The sequence below is a fragment of the Alligator sinensis genome, unplaced genomic scaffold (assembly GCF_000455745.1).
Source record: "Alligator sinensis unplaced genomic scaffold, ASM45574v1 scaffold452_1, whole genome shotgun sequence".
Classification (NCBI taxonomy): Eukaryota; Metazoa; Chordata; order Crocodylia; family Alligatoridae; genus Alligator; species Alligator sinensis.
Genome location: NW_005842869.1, coordinates 295,286 through 300,408, shown reverse-complemented (window position 1 = coordinate 300,408; position 5,123 = coordinate 295,286). Strand labels below are relative to the sequence as shown.

Below are 5,123 nucleotides of genomic sequence, written 5' to 3'. Positions count from 1 at the left end.
TCCAAGTATAAGGTGCTCCATCTGGGAGATAACAACCCTCAACATACATAGAGGCTCGGTGGTGACAGCTTGGCTTGCACCACAGCCGAAAGGGACTTATGAGTAATGATTGACTATCACATGAATGTGAGGCGTCAGTGCGAGGCGGTGGTCAGCAGGGCAAATAACACGCTGGCATGCATCAACCGATGCATCTCGTGTAAAACTAAGGAAGTGATATTCCCGCTGTACTCAGCACTGGTGAGACCGCAGTTGGAGTACTGCATCCAGCTCTGGGCGCTACATTTCAGTAAGGTCATGGGAAAGCTTGAGAGGGTCCAGAGAAGAGCCACCCGTATGATCAGGGACTTGCTAGGCAAGTCATCTGAGGAAAGGCTGAGGGACCTGGGCCTCTTTAGCCTAAAGACGAGAAGGTTGAGAGGGGACTTGATAGCAGCTTACCGCTCTATCAGAGGAGTGCATCAGGAGTTCGGTGAACACCTGTACAGTAGGGCACCCCCAGGGAAGACCAGGACCAGTGGATACAAACTCCTGGAAAGATGCTTCAGGCTTAATACCAGGAAAAATTCCTTCACAGTTAGGGTGTCCAGAATATGGAATGAACTCCCTCCAGAGGTGGTGCAGTCACCTACCCTGGAGGTTTTCAAGAGGAGACTAGACAGTCACCTCGCTGGGATCACCTAACCCCAGTTGACTTCCTGCCTAGAGCTGGGGGGCTGAACCTGATGATCTGCAATGTCCCTTCCAGCCCCTAACAATCTATGAATCTATGAGTCCTACGCCAGCAGCAGTGGGCAGCACAATTCTATGCCACCACCACCCCAGCTGCTGCCAGGTGGACAGGGGATGCATCACCATGGCAGCACAGGGCTCCTGGGGGAAGAGCAGCAGGACAGGAAGACCTGAGCCCACAGTGGGCAGCCTGCATCTGCCCTCACCCTATGCACAAGTCTGGGGGACACATGCCCCTCAATGCCCCCCTTCCTGGGGGTGGGGGGCAAGCAGCAGCAGGGAACTGCCTTCCCCCGCACCCCGTGGATGAGCTGCCCATGGCTCTGTCCCTCTCCCCACCCCAGCCCCAGGGCCCCATGCATTGCCTTGGCTGGGCAGCACCCCCAGCCCCTGCCTCACTCCCCTCTCATCAAGGGGGCCTCCATCTGCTCCCCCCAGACCCCCTCCACTCCCCATAAATTTACCTGCAGGGAGCTGCTCTCCAGGATGGCCAGCTCTTTCTGGGCCACGTGCATGAATGTGGGCACGCACATGCATGTGGCACCCCCTGAGTCTGCTCCTGGCAGTCCCTTGAAGGCTGGAATCAGGGGCGATGCATAGTGGGTGCACTCAGGTGCATGTGCATCCCCTGAGTGTGGCAGCGCACCCCCTGCAAAAAGGCGCCGCTGTCGGTGTCAGTGGAGCCTGTGGGTGGTCGCCGCTTGCCACCCTGCCACCAACACCGCTGGTGGTATCTGCAGGTGGTCCACAATCGCCGCTGGCTGCTGCCATCACTGCTGGCAGCACCTGCGGGTGGTCCCCACCCCCTGGTTTCCAGACCCATAAGGAGCCCCATAGGACTGAGAATGTGGCCCTGAGTGCTAGATTATTGGTCCATGATGCAGGGGTAGATTAATGCCTCCTCCCTAAAATCTGTAGTGTGTGTGTGTGTGTGTGTGTGTGAGAGAGAGAGAGAGAGAGAGAGAGAACATGGGCTTTGGCTGGGATCCCAAATGCCGTACTAGGCTCTGGGAGGAATAATCTGGCCTGGATTTTTCTGAATCTTGTCAATGCAGCAGGGTGTGGGAGTACAAAGGCCTCTTCACCATGGAAGTGTGGTGGGAGTGGTGGCAATAGTGCGAGCTCAGAGGAGGAAGAGGAGAGAGTTAATCCTTGGAGAAACAGGTGAGCTTAGGCAGATGAGGAGAGCTCTCTGCTCTGCTCTGGTGCCTCTGCCCCACCCTGTCCCTCTCCTGACCTGGGTGTGCCTACTGCTGCTTAAGGTGCCTGGGCAGCTGCTCAGGGAGCAGGGATTCCCAGGGGGTGCTGTCTGTCCCCCACGTCCCCAGGTTGGCTCCAACTCCCTGCTGCTGCCACTTTCTCCTGGCGAAGACTCAGCCAGGACCCACCCCTCAGCTCTGCTGGGCAGCAGGCAGAGAAAGCCGTACCCTCGTGGCTGCCGGAGCCTACCTTTAGTTTAGTGCCAGGTACCTGCATCCTCTGCCCCTGTGGGAAGGAAAAGCCTGGCAGTACGCAGGGGGCTGCAAGCCACCTGTTCTGACCTGGGTGCAGCTGGGGGCTGGGTGCAGGTGCGGTACTGTGGTTCGGGGCTCTTCCCTGTGGGGACTCCGATTTTCTATTTGCCCGAGGCTGCAATAAATCTTAATCTGCCAATGCATGATGGGCCTGTGGTCACTCCATGGCTGGATCTGGCATTCAGGCCTGGGGTAGCATGCACCTGGATCCCCTGTGCAGAATCAGGTTGATGCATTGGGTTGGGCTGCAGCATGGATGCATTCAGGCTGCAAAGTAGGCCTGTACCACTCACCCAGACTGCAGGGTGAGAACACTGACGATCATTGCTCTAGAGCAGTGGTTCCCAACCTTTTTTTACCACAACTCGCTGCTGGGAGCGGAGTGCAGCGGCGGTAGTGGCCTGGGAGCGGAGAAGCTCCTGGCACGCGGTGCGGCTCGTCCTTTGTGTGCAGTGCTGCAGGTATTGCCCCTGAGACCCTCATTTGGATCACGACCCGAGAGGGTGCAGTAGGACATCAAAGGAGAGGAACCTGTGTATGGGGAGGGGTAGGCTGTGCGCTGCAACAGGTTCATTTAGCTTAGCATGAAGCAGCACTTCTCTCTGTCCATCTCTCCATGCTGCAGAAGAGCAGAGAAGGCTGTCTGTCATTGTAGCTGTAAATCCATGACGGAGTCTGCTTCCAGAACTGGACTGCATAAGGCTGTCCCTGTCCCACTGCACCTGAAGACCAGTCCCTACGGAGCTAGCCATATGTGTCCAGGGCCCCATCCTAGGTATTTTGCTCTTGCAACGTAGAGTGCACAACTTCTGTAGACAGCCACTCGTTGCCTAGGATAGTTGCCCTGCAGCTCAGCCTGGAAGTGCCTGGCTGAATGTTAAGAGTGTTCAAACCTTTGGCAAAAAGTCAGAATCTAGTCTGCAAACCCAGGCAATTGGCAAAAAGCTTGCACACTTATTAAAGGAACAGAAGGGCCTGTTAACGCTGGAGCTGCCTGTGGATGAAGTGCATGATTATCGTAGGGGAACATGCTGTCTTTGGGTAATAGCTCTGACTACTCCCCCCATCAGGCTGCCATAGACAGATCCCAAACAACTGACAACATGTATTGACTTAGTCCTGCTGTAGGGCTGGTGGAAGTTTGCAAAGGGGTTGCAGTGCCAGGGTGGGGGCCTGCAGCTGCTGTCATCAACCCAAGAGGGGTCTGACCCCACCTTGTAAAATCATAACTCACTTGGATGCTGATAAAAGGGATATGATTTGCAGTTCCTAGCCCAATCATCTGGTCGAGTTTGGGGTTTCCAGAAGCCATTGCTTGTCATATGGCAACTATCCATATTCCCTGACTCTGGTAACAATGGACACAGGGATTTTTGCCTTGGTTGTATATCAGGCCAAAGGAAGCCAGAAAGTTATTTATGGAAAAGCTCTGGTCACTGCTTGGTTTTGAGGCTACAATTGGGATCAGAAACTGAAATGAATGAAGGGGAGGCTACTTCAAAACCTGACTGGACTGTGATCTAATGGCCACAATACCTAGCAAAGGAGACCTCCTCTCCCACTCCTCCTGTAGCCCCCCAAGCCTTACATTGGTTACTGAAGCCAAACTAAGGCCCCCTTTGCTGCAGACCACATCCGGTTCGGTCTCCTTCAGTGTTGCCGGTGCCCAGGCCAGGCGCTGCCGAGGGGCAGGAGCTGCTGGGGCTGGGCCGAGCTGCGCTGCAGCAGGGTTCAGCGCCGGAGACCGCATTTCTCGGCAGGCCCCTCTAGCGGCTCTCCCCAGCACTCTCGGGTGCGGCTGCAGGACTCCACCTCCTCTGCTCGAGTGGAGCGCACGGCTTCGCGGGGAGCCGCTGTAAATCAACTTTGCCATCAGGTTCAAGGACTGCAAATCTCCCTTTAAAAACCATTGTGAGAAGAAAAATACGAGACTAATTCCATACGTTTCCAGGCAAGTAAACAGCCCTAATTCATGCGGTTAGAGGGGGAGGGCCTGCCGAGGGATCCATGGTGGGGGCGAGCTTCCGTATAAAATGGGAAGGCAAGAGCTGTACGAGTGGCGGCTGCTCTGCCCTTGCAGGGAGGAATGAAGGGGGCCAAGCCCGAGAGCTCAGGAGACAGCCATGGGCAGGCAGCGCTCGCTCGGGGCCTCGGAAGCGCTGCGCCGTGGCCCGTGGGTCGGAGCTGGGGCTTCGGGCTCTGCGGGGCCGGGAGCGCCGGCTCTGCGTCTCCGTCCAGGATCTCGGGGCAGAGTTTTCGGATCCCGGGAGGATTTAGGGTCGCACCAGGGCTCTTTTCTGGGCATCTCCGCAGGGGCACGGAGATGGCTGGACGGGAGCTGGCTGGGACTGGGGGTTTGGGCCGACTCCCACGGGCTGCTGAGACGCGCTTCCTCAGGCACGATGCATGTAAGAAGCAGGGGCCGAGCCGGGCGGGGGACTCCCTGCCTACTGCCGGTTTAGGAGGCTAGTAGCTTCGCGATCCGCCGGCGCGCTCCGGATCCCGCCTGGTCCCTCGCTCTCCGCGCAGGATCTGATAAGCAGCCTGAGCTCCACCTCTCCCGGCTGGCAGCAGCAAGAGGCGGAGGCAGAGGGGGGAGGAGGCTGTGCCTGAAAGCAGGGGCCGAGCCGGGCGGGGGACTCCCTGCCTACTGCCGGTTTAGGAGGCTAGTAGCTTCGCGATCCGCCGGCGCGCTCCGGATCCCGCCTGGTCCCTCGCTCTCCGCGCAGGATCTGATAAGCAGCCTGAGCTCCACCTCTCCCGGCTGGCAGCAGCAAGAGGCGGAGGCAGAGGGGGGAGGAGGCTGTGCCTGAGCTGCGCTGCGCTTGCCCCGCACATCCTCACACACAGCGAGAGAGGGGCAGGAGCACGGACGCA

General features: G+C 57.8%; 1 protein-coding gene across 1 annotated transcript in view; it reads left to right on the top strand.

The window, feature by feature from the left end:
- The first annotated feature begins 4,053 nt into the window (after nt 1-4,053).
- PCDH1 (protocadherin 1) overlaps nt 4,054-5,123 on the top strand; it is a 242,007-nt gene continuing 240,937 nt past the window's right edge. The window contains exon 1 of the mRNA XM_025191894.1: nt 4,054-4,197. The gene's annotated coding sequence lies outside the window, so the exon portion shown is untranslated. The remainder of the gene's footprint in view (nt 4,198-5,123) is intronic.